General features: G+C 28.8%; 1 protein-coding gene across 2 annotated transcripts in view; it reads right to left on the bottom strand.

The window, feature by feature from the left end:
- The window catches only part of LOC114128298 (synaptotagmin 1), a 40,272-nt gene that overhangs the window by 20,046 nt on the left and 977 nt on the right, over positions 1-19,249 (bottom strand). The window lies entirely within an intron of this gene.

Raw genomic sequence — 19,249 nt, 5'->3', positions numbered from 1 at the left:
CTAACTATTATAAATAAATAACTATAATAATTAAAAAGACAAAATTATATGATAAAAACATGCACTAGTGTGAAAATAACTTTGGCAATGATAATACTGTTATTATACCTATTTATAATAGATTGATACATAAGTAAACAAAAAATTATATAATATGTATGACCGTTTTGAATAGATATAAATATTATTATTTCGTAAAATTATTCGATTCATGAAATTTATCATTAAATTGTTGTGTTTTTATAGGTCTCGTAAATAAGTCGTTTAGTTTGAGCGGTCCATTAGTAATTATTTTGGTAAACAAAAATGAACCTGCAGTAAATTTACCAGGTTTACTTACAACTCTAGACTATAATGATTAATATATAATATATTCTACAACAATAACCTATATATAATACAATTACACTAAATGTAATCCGGTGTGGGTATAGTTTAAGCCTTTAATAAATTGAATCATAGTTATAATATAATAAAGCACTATAACTTCTACAGATTAATAAGGTGCGCAGATTGTAAATCATTATAACACGGTCAAGGGTTCGGAAACGGAACTCTCGTCGTCAGGACTCGTCTGCTCGTAATTTCAAAACCATACTTACAATGTCGCATCAGCTAGGTATTCGGAATTTGTGAAAACGATTCTGCTATAGTTACTATTATATTATTTGAATTTTTTTGTAGGTACCTATATCTAAGTTAAATGTGTTCTACTAAGTTATCATATAATGTACCGTTGTGGAACACACACACATATATATACTTATACAGTTGAATATTTTGTCATCAGCGATTCATAATATAGCAGTGTTGGTTATTTGTTATTTTTGTTTTGATACGTCAGGTTATATTACGATTTGTATTAATTTTATATATAACTAAAAAAAATGTCGATCAGTATTAACGACTGATATTTAAATATAAAATTATTATTCTACGTTAACTGTTATTTTCTTGTAGACATTTGCGTACTTATGTTATACAGCGTTATTCTCTCGGGTGTTGCGAATTAAATTTCCAAAACATGTGACGATTTTAATCAGTATTTGGATAAAAGAGCGTGTGCTGATATAGGCATATATTATGTACATATTACAGACGATATGCACGTTAAAATATATCCATCGAAACGTGGCGAAGTGTACTAGTACCTGTAGTAATATATAATAGTAGGCACGCTTGCATAAATTACGTCGGAGGCGGATGTCCGGAGGATCAATAAAGTCCTATACATGTATAGGGATAGGGACGTTTCCGGGTGGCGTTGAAAAATCGTCCGTATAAACGCCAATTAGATTCAAACGGGCAGGGGATTTGCTGCAAGGGTTAGAGAAACTCTTTTCTTCTACGAAAAATATATATACACCCACACGAATACTCTATCGAGACGCGCGTTCATATATTATGCAGCTACTCGTTTTTTGCCGTCGTTAGTTCATATATATATATATATATTTTATAATATTATGTATAATTGTATACACACGGGCATACTGCTACATTATATACAAACCGTTTATGTATAACGTATGTATGTACCTATGTGAGTGTAAAGTGCGTGCTTGTCGTCGTTTGGTGTGGTGGGTCGAAATCGATAAACCTCGTCGTATAATATTATATCTACGGCAGGGAGTACCAAAGTGCGTGCGCGTAATTTACGGACTGCAGTATGAACACAACAATGCTAAGGATAGAGTGAGAAAGCATACGAGTCATAAAATTATAATAAATAGAGCCTTAGTTGGCATTTATGTTGTTCAATTGTGTTAAGCTTATGTGTTACCTACACATTATAAATATTGTGATTTACGTACAAATTCACATTTTAGAACCTTTGCACGTACCCGTTCAATTCAATAATACAAACGTCTTTTATTATAGTGAACATACGTGTGATGTATAAAATCGCCATATCGCCATATCGGTATTCGAGAGAGGAAAAAATTGTGTAATTTTCAGGATTTTGGAATCTATCAATTAATCAGGAATTTAACGCGATAGTGGTCCGGAGCCTACTGAGCCTACAGAGCTTAGATATGAAAGAATAATTTATACTATGCTTAATGCTTATAGTGAATGTCTCGAAAAATGATTTCAAACCAATTTTAATTGATCAAATATACAGCATATATCTGTAGGTACATCTGATATTTGTGAATTTACAACGCTTTTAGAAAATAGTTTCAACGATCCGAAAAAAAATACACGTTTTAGAGTTTTAGCTTCCTTAAACGAATAAAGCGATTGACACCGGTAGCTGGGGGCTAATTTGGGTCACATAGCCTACCCCCCAGTGTCTGGTTTAATTTTCACGCTTGACACTTCACACCACCGAACAAACACTATATCATTATCACATTACTATCGAATAAGTAGGTACTATTCAGTATTAAAATGTTTTCTGTTTATGTTTTTTGTATTTATTGAAAATATTAAAATCATTTTTAATAATCAAAAAAATGTTTTCAATAATAATGACGCCACTGAGTAGGACACCTGTCTATTATTCTCAATACATGTAAGACGTTATTCATAGGTAGTTTGAATAATTATAATATAATAATTTAATTTCATATTTTAAAGCCAAATATTCATTTTTAATAGTACGATAATAAGCAGACACGCAACCGGCACGTACTCTTATGCTCGAGTGTATGGTTGCCACGGCGACGGTGGATTGATGGTCGGAAAGTGGTGACGGTGGAGCGGGTGGCTTGCTATTTCGCTCTCTTGGTTATTTTCTCTCTCACTCTTCATCTATCTTTCTCTCTCGTAGTTTTACCTTCATTGATAAAAATCCTGACCGGTCGGTGGTGGTGTATTTTAAACCTTGACGTCACCCGCAAGCGCACTGAGTATTACACGTTTTGCAAACACGCCCTTCATTGAAGTAGCAACTACCACCGACGACAATATTATAAATATTATTCGTTCGTACGGACGACGACGATATATATTTCGCGTAATCGTCAGTGGGGGACTTATAGAGCTGTATTTTATTTTTGAAGGGGGTGCAGAGGCTTAAACGCAATATTTACTAAGATATATATTTAGGTTTACTTAGAAATCCCACAAGTCTTATGGTGTCAGTTATTTTTCTACTCTAAAAATTGTTTGAAAAAAAAACGTTAGTTTTATTTTGATCTATCGGGATAAAAAATACAAAATGTTTTGTTATACGTATCTATATTACATAATATTGATATATCGTACTTGTCATTTGTCAACATCGAATTTAAGGATAATTCGATGAGTTTTTTAGTATTTTTGAAGATTGATAAATTACCTATATTTCTACACTCGTTAAAGGAAATATTTACATAGGTACCAATACAGTTCTTAATTCTTTAAATATAATTTTAAAGACGAATATCGTATTGTTTTATAGAATGACCATAGTATGATAGTATATTAATATAGCTCCACTTCTAAGAAATAAAATTATCATTAAATTTATAGTTAAAAAATGCAGTATCAGCGATCAGTTGATGGTGCGATGATCACAATATACTAATATTACTGGATATTTGATTATTGAAGATTTATGACTCACCCAACCATGGTTGGGAATGAAAATGACTAAATATGACTGAATAACTCATTTGATAACTATTATATTAAATAATGGATCCACCAGCATGTATTATCGTTTGTGTAGGTAATATATTAGTTATAGGCGTATACATTTTTTTGCTTTCGATGATAGAAGCCGGAAAGTTGTACATTTAGGGCTAAGGACTACACAAATGTGGTAACCGTACACTCGTATTTCTGAAACTATCGAAATATTTAAAAGTTTTATTAATAATTTACGAAAATTGTCTGTGGTGCAACGTTTCATCCAAATACCCAAAGTGTATTGATACACGCGTAATAGGAAAAAGTGTAAAACTTTTATAACTTTTCCATTTTATAAAAATGCGCTGTTCACTCAAGAATTGATTGCGGTACATGTAAGATGGAAATTCAGTACAGCTATGCATTCAATTTTTAATATTTAGCGTTAGAATACGCATACCCAGCTATGGTGTGAAGTGACATTAAGTCACGTGTAGTTTTCGTCATAATGTTTAATTTATATTCATAATCAGCAATATTAGGTAGGGTACTCGTATAATGATATTAAATATAATTATTAATTTTTAATAAGTTTATTCCTATTAGACATTGTGGTATGATCTCACACGTTTTATATAATATATTCATGAAACACGAGTGATCAACCACAATGTGTGAATAAAATACAAACATACTACAGGTGCCATATTTATCTTAATTAAATATATTATAAATTTAAAAATACATTCTTTAAAAATTTAAGAGTAGTCTTGTTCACAAAATTTGAGGTAAAAAAAACCTCAAAATTTCACTTGACGGTTTTTTGTTATATATATTATATAGTTATACAAACTTTCTTATTTTTAAAAGTATTGATAGTGTCTATATAACATTATAACATTATTATAGCTTACAAGTGTTTTGAAAAGCATCATTTTAAATTTTTAAATTTTGAGATTTTGATATAATACGATGTAATCGTCTTAATAGAAATTTGTATTATATAAATCATAATTTGATAAAGCATTTAAAATATTTCTTTATAAAATCATCGTAAAACTCAAGTGAAGCTAAGAATGTATACCAGTTAATAGTTTTATAGTGATTTTATATTAGATCTTAAAATACGGAACATTTTGTACCTATTGTAAAATTATTATTACCTACTTGGATTAAACGCATAGATCCGTGTAGAGTTTTGACCCCCACGCTAGCACCCCCTCCCCAATACTACCATGAACTGCTAATTTATCTCTTAAACTTTAATAACATTTAATAAAAAATACCAACTTATTGGGCTATTAGAGTTATAATAGACGAGTCAACCAATATTATCATTAAGAATTAATATATTTTAAAACAAATTATATATTTTAGTTTTAACTTGTATGTTAACTTAACATGGTTAGAAGATGAATAGTAATCTTTTATTTTGGGTTTTTTTGAAAAAACCTTTCCAATTCATTTTCGGTTAATTACTTTATCCTAGTTTAGCAGTAATATAATAACATGTAATTTAAAATAAACAACAATAATGTAAAGTTATTTTTTGTTGGCCTTAAATGATTCGTGATAAATCGGCGAAGTAAGGAAAAAACATGATTAACATGTATGTATACTATACTAATTGTTTATACATATAAACAATATAGTGTATAAGATGAACAATATATATTATAATTGACTATCAAATATACTTATGTGATCATTAGAGCTCAAACTTTAAAGCATAATATGCTACTTTTATATATATATATGAGATAGAAATTTAATTTTTATACATAAATTCGTTTCACTTCAATGGAATTCCAAATAAACCAATTTATTTCGGATTTTTTTATGTAAAAGCTTTTTTTTTGCTTTTTTTATTGCTTTTTCAATTATTCCAGTTGTGAATTTTTTATATATTTTTTGTGCTATTGTAATAAAAAAAAAAAAATTAATAAGAAACGTAAAAACCCAGAATGCGGACTAAATGTTTATATTGGATCATTATTGTTTTCGTTATCGGCTTGATTATTAAATGTATTTTAAATGTATAGATTGTCGATCTACATATAGCCTGCAGTACTTATACAGTCAGTATGCCTATAACCTCGATATCAACCATTTCAAAATTTAAATTTAAAATTTAAGATTTAGTGTTGTAATCTCGCTTGTATGAAGTATGTACCCATTACTTCAGTGGATGTTGAGAGTTCGTTTTCTATATTTAAAAATATTCTGTGGGGCAATAGAGGCAGTTTCCCTATACTGTAAATCTAAGGAAATACATGGTAACTAGTTCTTTTTTTAGTTTAAATTAATAAATTTTTTTATTCATTTTTATTACTAATTCATGTTAACTTTTGGTCATGTTTTTTTTTTTACTTTTTTAAAAAATAAATATGCTTCTTTTTTAAAACAATCGTGTGCCTTTTTTAGTTACTTATTATGCTTAAAAATCTGAGTCCTAGTGATGGTTTAAAATATTTAAAATAAACATAAAATTACCTATTGAAAAATTATTATTCTTTTGTAAATTCTACGTACGTACGTTGTGAATTTATTGAATGCTTTTCAAACAACTAATTTTAAAAATTTGTTCCACATAATTTTTGAACCAAAACATATTATTTTAAGTCCCAGGTTATGGACTATTGTGTTTATTATAATTATTGTTTTATTTACTGAAAAAAACTTTTGGGGTAGCTAAACGCATGTTTATTTTATGAAGAGTACATTTAGAGATTTGAAACGGAGTTCGGTTGTCGTTTGAAAGATAAATTGTTCTCTTTTTTCAGTCGCTATCATAAAAGTTGAATAAAATTGGAAAATAGCTTTAAAAAATGAGTGTAATAATATGAAAACTTTGAAAACCTTTATAAACTTTGACTATTTTTGTGTAAACTGAGCTGTGTTTGTATAATAATTATAATAGAGACAAATTTGGTAACTTTGTAACCGAAAAAAATCCTTTCAAAAACATTATTTTATGATGATATTGCAATTTCATACATGACCGAACGTTATATATTATGTACGTTATATTATGTGTGTTGTATAATATGTATGCGTAGTATGCTAATTATTACGCTGTATGAATTAGGTCCACTTGAACGGTTGGGGTAATTACTTGAAAGATTCACTCGATTTCCATTACTGGTGCTGACAATTAATTTTATTTATACTAATCTCGTCTTCAAGTCTAAGTCATGCAATTTTCAAAGATTACTCACAGTTAGAATCAGTTTCTGTAAGATTAAGGATGATAGTATGATTCAAATATTAAAATTGTATAAAACCTATATTATTGGTTATTATATGGCACTTAATACCCTTTAGCGATAATGATTAGACTAAAATTTTATAAATAAACTTATATATGTAACAAAACTTCTGTTATTAATCCTTTTATTTGTGATTTTAAATTCATATATTCAGCTATAGATTTTTGAATCTTGTTAATAAATATAAATGATAATAATTGTAAATTATTTGTTTATAATGTATTTTGATCGACTTTTACCTATGATTGTTATTACTTATATTAAATTCAAACGTGTTCACGAATTAAATATATATAGTTATATCAAACATTATATTTAGGTTTGCCGTTTAAGATGAGTTATTTTGTTTACTACATAATGAATGTATTTGTAAAAAAAATTAATTTAGATTTAAAGTTTTTGTGCATATATTTTAATAAGTTCCTCTTAGTGTATCAAATTAATGAGAGTGATAGGAATACTGTAGGTAACCTTCCCTCTAGCCCTCCTTAATGAATTGATCCTGGATACGCGCAGTCTTATAATATCGTATATGTTTATGATATAACATTTAATTTAAAAAAGTTTATTGCGTCGTTTTTATACAAAAGTGTTTACAATGTATAACACTATAATATATATATATATATATATATAGCAATTTATTATGTGGCAATTGTTGAATAAAGGTCATGGTTACGTTTATTTGAAAAATTGTTAGATTATTTTAATATTTTAACGGAAAATATATATAACAGCGAACCCATTGTTATGACTTATGATTTTATACAATACGTACAATATACATCGTACCAATTAGTGTGTATAGTACAACGTATGTATAATATATATAACATTTTTATTTTTTATGTTTAACTGTGAACTGAGAGAAGATTGTTTTCATATTACATCCCTTAGATGAATATAATACAACCTCATCAAATGAAATATTATTTGATAAAAGTGATAATATAATATAGACATTAGACATACTATTATCAATTATCTGTACTCAATTAAGTGGTCGATTACAATAAAAATGATATCGTCAATTTGTACTATAATAAATAAAATTAATTGACTTTAATTTTTAATTTACTACGTGACTATTACATCATTATATATATATATTGGTACGTGGGAGAATGGGAGAGATGGCGACGATAGAAAAATAACAAGTATTATTAGAACTAATGAATTTCGATTTTTAAACGATATTTTGAAATGATTGAATTGAATTTCTAAATTGCACTGCGATATCAAATTACTTAAAAATTCTCAATTGTGTTATGGAAAATAATTAAAATATAAAATAGAGAAAGGAAATCATAGCCGTAAAATTGTTTTTCAATTAACTTCTAGGACAACTTGGTAAGTTTCACTGTTTTAAGAAAATATTAGAAAATTTCTCAATTAAAGTAATGTATTAAATTACAATGTTATCGTATGATAATAAAACATGGTTCAATAGTTGTTTGACTTAAGTATTATTAAAAAAAAAGTAGTGGACCTGAAGAACTCGTAAATACTTTTTTATTCTTAATGCACATCATCAAGTATTATGGACATTAAAGAATTAGTTTGAACAAATTCAATTTAAGAAAACACTCAGTTCTTGTTAGAACCTAATAATTTTATAAGTGCCGATTTAAACATTTTAGTTAAAGCTATTAAAGTAAGAGAATAATTTCTTGTTTACCTATATCTATATAGTTTCCTGTGTATTGATTCCTTAGAAACACTCCATTAGAGAAAGTATATCTATTATAAGATATCTCTTCATTATCATCATCTCTCACATCCTTTTATCATGTTTAACTGCCATTGGTTAGGTTACTTGTAATAAGCGTTTTTCGATTTTATATCAAAAGAGGGTTTTAAGTAAATAAAAAAATATTAATTTTTTAAATGTAATCATAACATTGTTTATTTAGTTAAGGGAGTAAAATACAATACGTTTCCTACATTTTATTTTTTCTAATTATTATAATGGAAACCATTATTTATATTATCAACTATGCGTCGTAATTTTATGCTCTTACATCTTTTTAAACAATCACATACCTAAACAAAAATTTATTAAATTTTATAACTATATATTTCAGAAGTTTGTTTGCATTTGGAATTTGGTGCTTGGAGTAACATAAGTTCATTAAATACTCACAAAGTAGGTATTTTTTGCTAAATCATACTAAAGTATAAAATTAATTTATTACAGGTTTTTTTTTTTAACAATGTTTAGAATTACTTTTTAAGTAAGTGACAAAATTGATTTTGAGCAAAAGAATAAAAAAAATAATATTTATTTCAAAAGCTTTTTTACTGTCAAACGATTATGGTAGGTCATATATATATATATATATATAAATTATGTATGGGAATACGAATAGATCATGAATTATTAATGTTGTGTGGGATCTTAAATTGATTAAATTGTGTGCACAGTATGTCTGTATATATATATAACTATTCGTTCGTGTGTCCAGGAGCGTTATCGATTAAAATAACGAGAAAAAACCTCGAGTAATGAGATTGTTGCAGAGTTAAGTATAGTTAAACATAAATATGTATAAAGTTCACTCAGAATATTTGTCCCATTTTTTTCATTTAATAATGAGTTTATTAAAATTCTGATTTTTGTAACTTAAATTTATAATATATTATTCTTATATTTAAATATTTTAAAAGGATATAGTTTTAAATATTTAGATTTTTTTAATACAATTTAAGGAGTCTCCCATTATGATACCATCATATTTTTTTTAAAATGAAAATCACCCTAAAAATTATTAAGTAGTTGATTTTTTATACACATTTTAATGTATCCGAAATATATATTCAAAATTCTAACGTATAGTTTTTGAGTTATTTAACTGTTTACTAAGGATAATAGATAAGGAAAATATTGTAGTTAGGCTGATTTTAAAATTAAAGTAATTAATATAAAACTGTTAACATTGTACAATTTATGAAAAATGTTGAGTATATGAAGTACTAGATTACAATATGGTAAAAATCTAAAAAAAAAATATTTGCTTCATAATATACAACGAAAAAGGTTGGTTCTCATTTGAAAATAATAAGTTTGTATTTTCATAGGACACTCCATAAAAATTATAAAAATCTATTAGAATTTTCAAATGTGGTCCTTTAATCTTAATTATACCTATACTTCAAAATTCCCAGCTTAAAAATTATAAATTCAATATTAAAGAAAAAATGAAGTTAAACATAGGTACTTGGTGAATCACTCTGTGTATTATCGAATTGTACCGACATAATTGTAAAACAAATCGATAAATACCGTACAGGTGGTGTAAAATTATATTATATTTTATTGTCGATGATGGCTTTGTGAAAAAAGGACCCGTTTCTCAGAACCGTCATGTAAAAATAATACTTGATTTCTTGCTCAATCCCCAACGATTTATCTAAATATCAGTCGATGAAGTGAAATATTTAATTTTATAAGCTTATCATATCATATCACTATATGAGTGGGTAATAACAATAATATATCATCGTCTATAATAAAATGATAGAATTTTGAATAAATACGACCCATAAATGGTGTATGTAGATATTATTAAAAATTATTAGTTGTTTAAAATCCGATATTGTATGTTAGTTCGATAGTTATTCGGTCGCTACTCGTAATGATCCTAATAATATTGACTATAATATTATAATAATATTGAATACGATACTGTACACATAATTTAATTTGTGGAAAATATTATTGCTATACGGTTTATTATACAAATAACAACATACCGAAGTTCTGATGGATTTTTATAATAATGATAAAACAATAATAACTGTCCACTTCGCACTTCGCTTACATAGCATTATAAATATATTATTATAACATATCGCATTTCGCGTGGTCGTCGATTTTTTTCAACTGCACCGTTTTTTTTCCTATAATATGACAGACATCACAATAAAAAAATAATACGTTAAAGGACGCTTTCAACGAGATATTAAAAAAAAAAATCTGTTCGATTTCCTATTATATATTTTCGTTATCGTAATGTTGACGACTATATTAAATGATTAATACGAGTATTATCGTTATTATTGCACACACGCTGCGCAAAAAAAACGTTACCAAACCCGTATTTCCTCGAAAAAAATAGCCATAATATACCTCTCAACTGTCTTACTTAAATGCATAATAGGTAGCAAGTATAGCCGTGTTGGGTGGCGTTAAAGACAAGTGTTTGTTGTTTCGTTAAGTGGGCATAATTCACCCGGTTATTTTCGACGGTAACGATTTTATTTTTTTGTTTCACCAAATATTTATAAGCTAAGAGATTTCAAATCATCAGTTTTTAGATCATCTGAATCTGGTTAGGTTTGGTTTAATTTCATCAGTGATGTAAGACTTAAAAAAAATGAAAAATTTAATTTTGTGTTTTTTCAGAACACCTTTTTGGGCAAATTAGGAATAATGTTGTTTGAAAACCAGTTGTCTAAAGATTTAGGATAGCTATTGACACGCGTACATTGCTATTATAGAGATTATGTATATAAACGATATGTCACGTTGCCAGTGGGTAATGAGGAGTCACGTTTCTGTCCCTTTTCTTCCTTTTTTCTTCCTCCTAACACAGACACGTGTAAACCGACTCACGCACTTTCGTTCTCTGCCTAAATTACATTTACAATAATATTATTACAGCGATTTCTTCAGTCGATTTTTCGATTAAATTTCCATCTGTAGAATCGCTGTTATGGGCGCACGCGCACGTGGAATACCGCGCCCAGGGCCGCAGTAATCGTTCAGTCAAGAAAACGGGCCAGGAAAACGAAGATGCCGCCACCGACCATGTGCACAATATATTCATTCGCTTTCATAAACGAACGACTGTATCTCCGCGAATCGAGTAATATTATAATATGAACAATCTGCAGGAACCCCGAGGCTAGGTATCTTGTATTCGACGTCTGCACTACCCTCTGTGCCATAAATCGAAATTTGTATATAATATATATATATTTTTCTTTATCGAATAATATTGTTATCCTGTATAAATATATGTATATATATATAGATGAATCAAAACTATAATCTGACGTTTTAATTATATCAAATTTTGCAGTTCATGTTCTCACATACACTCTCACCGCCGAAGGGTCTTCCAATTAGTCGTGAAATACCCCATATCGCAGTAACGCACACACGTGGATACACTAAATTTGATGCGTGTTTTTTACTGGGGTGGGATGGTTTGAAGTGTGATAAATACCAGTGTGTGTGTCCTCATACCGCGGTGAATATTGTACTTGGAACCTCTCGTCCTTGTAGCAGACAATGTAAAATCCCATTGTGTTATAATAAACCTATATATGTATTCTATATTATATGCTATATGCGCTTGCTTCGATGAGTGTTCTTTCGGCTTCAGATGCTCTTATCGAGTTGGTATATATTATATACGTCAGCGCATATATAATCCAAATTATTCTTGTAGCATAAAAATTTCTGTATATAGGTAGTAAAAAAAATTATCAATTTTTGTAATTTATTGTCTGCACGTATAGATTTGTACAAGTATCAGATATCGGTGATTTGATTTAAACACGAAAATCTCTGAAACATGTCATTATAACTAAACGTATTACAGTTGTTTTGGCGTTCACTCACGTTTATATAACATTATACCCTATTAGTGGTATATAAAGAGTAAGGACACGCGTGTCCAATTGAAGGGGTAAACATGTTCAATGTAATTTTAAATTTCGTGTACGCCATGCGTGTAATCCATAATATGTTGATCGCAACCAACCGATAAAATGTTAAATGTGTAGTTTCGTATATCAATTTTCGTTCGCACCGTATAATTAAATATTAAACGTCACATTTCCACCGCAATCAGTAATCACATAGGTTTGCGTTTTATTTAATCACGTGTCATATCCGTACTCTACGAACTATCGAATTAGGTACCTATAGATACTGGGATACTGGAATTTTCGTTTTAATTCTTTACGACATCATATATTATGTATTACGGAATCTGAGAAAACGATTTCCTAGTATGATAATATTAAAACATTGCTGTTGCATTACGTATAATAATAATTTTAAATTTTAATAATATCGTATTATTTAATGTATGTATGCTAGCACAGCTTATGATATAAATTGACGGTTGTCAGTCGATAAATTACTGTTTGCTGAATTAATAATTATATATTTCAGACATTTTATAGTATCAGGTTAATGAGATTTCGTATATGTTAACAACTAAACGAGTTAAGGTACCTATGTTTTATTCCACGGATAACTGGTGTACATGGCTGAGTATATAATATTATCATACCGGAAGCTATTTAGATACTTAATATGTGATCTGGGTGACATTTCAAAACCAAAACGTATATATTATAATGTTTACTCATCATATTATCATTTTTTTGGGCGAGGGAGAAGAACGTAAATCAGGAAATGCTGTCATGTCCCGACAACCATTATAATACCTATAGAAGATGCATTGATAAATCGCTACTTTGGATAAAAGTGTGACCTATACTGAACGCTGGAAGATATAACAATATAAAAGGTCTGAAAGTATACATCACATATCACATTTCAAATTATGAGCTAAATTTTCCATAAAATTAATTATAATTGTATGTTATACTATAAAAAAATAAAATTTAATTATTATTTTTGGGATAAAAACACCAGTACAAACAAAAGTTATGCCGTCATAAATATATTATTTTTAATGCACACTGTAAAAATAAGTAAACGGGATACAGGATCAGAAAATTACGATTCCGTGAATTGAAAATGTATTTAACCATCAACCACAAGAGAGCTTCCGCATAGAGTGTAAAACAAACGCAAATTGAATCGAGATTATTGTTAGTAGTATGTATACATATTTCTTTGTCCTCGGGGTGTTTAATTAATTGCATTCGACATGATATTATTTTAGTTAAAACCGAATTTCTATTTATAATATTCTTATATATACATATATATTACAAGATTAACATGTGTATCGTATACAATGTAATATAATATATAATGAATACATGTACTGTATATGAGTCAGATTTGCATAATGAAATACGTTACATTAAACTTATATATGTGTACCTAATATGTTCCGATGCTCGCATGGTATCAGTATTTACTTTAATGTACATACATGGAAATGTATAAGATGAACTGAAAAACATCCGGAGTGTTGTAAGCAAGCGAATCGTTTGTTAAATTGTATAGAATATATTTAATGGTTTGTTTTGTAGATTTATACAAACATCAAGAAATAAATGTTTAACGATGAGCATCGAGATCACTGGAAAATTGAATTACATCATGACAAAGAACCAATAACGTCATATTATGTCTTACACAGAAGAGTATAAAACAATACGGGGTGATAATCAATAAGTCACGGCAAGACATCTAAAGTAAGTTTAGAGTTCACGTAAGATGTGGTTATTCATTTATTGTACAAATAATACAGGTTAAGATTCAAGAGGGAGGGGGAGAATCTAAGAGGATTTAGCCTTTGAAAATTGTATACCTCTTAGAATTCATAAATTAAAAATTAAAATTAAATTGTTATTATTATTATAGAATTTTATCTTTAACATTATTTGTAATGTATCATGTACTCAAATTATAATACTTATGGTATTTTTTTCTGAAAAAATGAATCCCCTTCCTATTTCAGGTTTCTATATCAACGTAGTTTAGTCTTAATAAGTTTCTGGAGTTAAATTAATGTTCTGGGTAGCCAATAGTTTAAATATGAAATCTATTGGTGATTAGTGATTATTATATTAATTACACCAATGCATGTTCATTGGAGATATTTTGTGAAGGATTTAGGTACCTTAGTGCCTAAGTATATCTTATCTGCATATTTATTTTTAGTGGAATTTGAATTTTGTGTGATTTATTTTATAAATATTAAAATGTTATAATTTATTATATTTTTTCTTCGAGGATTTAATTGTATACATTATATATATTCTGATTTCATACAACGCGGTATGCGTACATTATTAAAAGGCTTATAAAATATGAATTACTTTATAACTGTGTGTAGATACGTCACGCCAGAACACTAAATTATTATCGTTAAACCTAAATTATATTGTCATATTATATATATATACCGATATTATGCCTCGCGGTTGCAGTATTTAAACATCACGTAGTGTCAACAACGAGAAACCCGCATAAGTACCGCGGTGTAGCCATTTCGTCTTTGGAAAACAAACAGTTTGCACGACCAATTTGTTTGCGCCATGTTTACTTATACTTACACTATTTATATAAAATATTATAGGTGTGTGTAGTTGTTTTCGTAATAGTATACTTAGTATCAGGGCCGGCATGGTGAATTTCCGAACTTTGTGAAAAATGTTTTTGTTTTCTTATACAGTGTCGTGTATTGATAATACGTTGGAGATAGTGTGACTTTAAGCCCGTCAATGAATCTTGGATAACAGAATGAAAATTATTCGTTCTTTGGTCAATTATTAACTAATCAAGACTAATTTATATTATGCTATAACTAATAAGATATAATAATTAATAAGTTATTGATATTTAATTTGAAAATGAAATAAATATCCAATAATTTGTGATTATCGACTGACAGCGTGGTTTTTAATTAAGAGTGGAAGACTTTTAGCAAGGGAACAGATTCTACTGTCTTCAAGCCGACCCTGTTTATAGTAGCTTACGATCATATGTCAAAACGTGTGCGGTCGTTTATCTGGCCTCGATAAATTGCTTAAGTATCTATACATTATTTTAGATTGATTTCGTACTAATTAATTTTAGTATTATACTATGATCTGATTTATAATTAATCTTTGATTAGCCTATCCTCAGATTCTCTGCATTAGTACTCAGATTTAAGCACCGGGGTCTTTAGGGTGAGGTTTCATAATTGTGTATACTGTATACATGGATAGTAAATTTAATTACATTTTGTAAATCTACAACTCCACTTATTATTTATAATGATCGTCTACGTCAAAATAATGTTCGACAACGCGCGTTGTAGGTAGGTACATTATATTATAATATCTTACTTTAACAGAGCTGGAGACTCAATATTAAAATACAACGAAATATATGCATTTTGTATAAATATGTACTTACTCAAAATACGTAATATGTCAATGAAATATTAATACTGATTTTTATAATTTTCATTATTAGTATGTAGGGAAATTAAGGCTAAAAATTCAAGCTACAAATATGTAAAAATATAAAAAATTACTATAATAATTATTAACAATAGTTTATTTTTTAATCTATGGGTAAATATTAATATAGCATAAATATTTTAGATATAATATCATGAAATTAATTTATATTAATCGATTTTTAAAGATTCTGGAAAAATAGAGGAATAAAAAAAAAATTATCAATAATTCAAAAAGTTACATGCAACAGACTTTCACATGCTTCAGATTGATGTATGAATATATGATACTTTTAAAGGTTAGTTTATAAATTTTCTAGTAGTTGTGAAGATGATAAAATACAGTAAGAAAAGAATGTTTATTTTGTATGAGTAGTGTGGACATTTTTTTCAACAAAATATTTTAAGTGAGTCATGTATCTACGTAAAAAATTGTTTTCGAGAGGTTTAAATATGCATGTAAGTACTGTATAGAGGACATAATGTCTGAATCATACTTTTTGTACGGTTTTTGTTTATTAATATTAATTTAAATATTTTATAATTTTTTTCTTAATTTATAAATAAAACTTTGTAAAAATATTTACAAAATATTATAAAATATGCGTAAAAACTTAGAACGTGCGTATTTGTGTAAAAATATGTATTTGGTTTTTATTATGTTTAATGAAACGAATACACATTAAATCGAATTTTGAACAGAAAATATAATATGAATATACACAAAGCCACGAGAACTGTAGGTAATGTATTGTATAACAACTATTAAATAATAATAAATATTTGTATAATATTGTGGTTTGATATGATAAAAGTCTTCACATAATAATACAGAGTTTGATAATATTATAATAGTAGAATTCTATGATGCTGTTATATATAAATAAATACAAAATACAATGGTACTAGTTGATCGTCGATTAATTTAATGAATATTACAACAGTAGTTTGAGTAAAGATGACTTATATTTTTGAATATTATGATAAACATGGTAAAATTTTGGCCTATTATTCTAGTTTATTCTTGTCAAGTGCCTTGTTTTTTCTCTTATGAGATTGGTAGTAGTTTGCTTAATATTAATTTTCCCGTGTCAGTCTAAAACCCCCGTTCATCCCTGGGTATTTATCATACACTAAACTTCCGTTATCGCGACACACTCTCTTTCAAACAGAATATAAGTATAATAATCTATGCAGTATATAATATTATTATCATGTGTTATCGTATTTTGCCAATAGGGTGCAAACCGTCAAAACAGACGAAAAACCACACAGTTCGTTGGATTCGCGCGTTTACCTTTAATTTTTTTAAACTCGTCGTCGCTCGCTCATCCGGTCGGTTTCCGTCGACAAGAAATCGAATAGGTACACGTCGCGCGAAGCTTATCACTATATATTATTATAATAACTTATATATCGTGTAGGTAAAGTTATTGGTTAGTTTAAGTATGACTTTAATGTTATGTTAATATTGGTATTTTGACGCGGCAAAACAGTATTTATAATTGTATTTCACAGCATCTAATGCGACTATAATGTAATAATATGATAATAACGGACCGCGGCGGCACAGCAATACCGACACCGTCTGGAACAACACTTCACTTGGTATATTGTAGCAACGGCAGAGGCAGCAGTGGCGGCGGCGGTAGCGACGACGACGGCGACGACGGCCGATCGATCGACATTTTGTGTTTTGCACACACGCGGCCGAGTCGAGGCGACAACAAACAAAAAAAAAAAAAAAAAAGCGAACATCACAATAATATATATTATATATACATACATTACGCGGGCGTTTATATGTGTACAATGTTTTATGCCCAACAGCTATCGTTACCGACTCTGCGGCACGTCCATATTAGTGACTACCATAATCCACACATCGTTATTATTATGTCGTGACACACATATATTTTATAATATATCGGCGGATGGGATTAATATAATTCGCCTGAAGATGGAAAATAGTCATGGTTACGCAGAGTTTGAATTGTTATGTTTAGGTACTTAAGTACTGATTTATTTCAAGTACACGGAAACAAACTTTAACCGTTGATATTTCTCCGTAAAAACCTATAGTACGACAAACGCTTAAAGAAATGTCTGTTTATATATTATGTATATCGTATAAGCGTAAGTTGTGACTAGGTTTCTTCCACGTGGGAAGCGTATAATGTTTTAATATCTAAAGTTATTTAAACTGTAAGCAATTTAATTTTTTAAAACCACAGGGGAAAGTGGTAAAAGAGGTTAAAGAAGATTGATTCTCTAACTCAATTTTAGGGGAACTCAATAGTAACAAGATTTTTTCATTAAGTACTTTTGTAAATGGAATTTACTGTCGGCGAGACGGTTTCTTTTTAAAATTTTAACCTAACCTTACTTAACCCTTGCATCCTCAGTTGCCAATTACTCACGCCCATGTGTATGCATACAAGTGTATATGTATGTCACAATGTCACATGTAAGTATGTGCGATGTGTGCGTACACTCTTAAAGTAGGAAAATATGTATTATTTGTAAAAAAGTACATATAAGAAAATAGATAAAAATGTATACACCTTTTATAATTTATATGTATTCATGTATTGACCTAACCTAATGTGTTTGGACTTTGTAACACCAAATTAAATTAAAGTATGACTGTAAAATCACAGATATCACAAGGAGCCGAATAATCATAGAATTAGGTTCTTTATTATTAGTGAAAAATCGTTGTAAACATAAGTAGTTTACCATATAAAAAGTTAGTTATTACATAGAAAGTTAATGGTTGAAAAAAAAGAAAATATACGTATAAACATGTAGTTATTATGTAGGTACATAATACAGGTATATCATAATTATTGCGCCGTCGCTTATTTAGGTTAAGCGAATTTCATAGTTTCAACAAAAATGATAATATAAAAACTCGATACACGCAACTGATATTAATTACCTACACATGTATACAATAAATTAATATTATTGTGTTTTGACGCGGAAATGTTGTGATCCTACCACCACCACAGATTCAAATGCTCCTCGCATACACGTATACAACCACTTTTCCACCCTTACCTTTTACGTATCATAGCCACCGCCGCCTACGCACTTCCACCACCACCACCACTACCAAACTTAAAAGCGCGTTTGACCCCGTGCGTGACCTACATTCTAGGGGTGTGCCTTACTCTAGCGTGGCGCGGCGTTACGGCCGTAGGAACCGCATCAACGGTCACGGTTGTGTCAACGAGACGATATCGTGTGACA

This window comes from Aphis gossypii, chromosome 3 (assembly GCF_020184175.1).
Source record: "Aphis gossypii isolate Hap1 chromosome 3, ASM2018417v2, whole genome shotgun sequence".
NCBI classification, from domain to species: domain Eukaryota; kingdom Metazoa; phylum Arthropoda; class Insecta; order Hemiptera; family Aphididae; genus Aphis; species Aphis gossypii.
The sequence above is the reverse complement of the archived record's forward strand: the minus strand, read 5'-3'. Positions and strand labels throughout refer to the sequence as shown.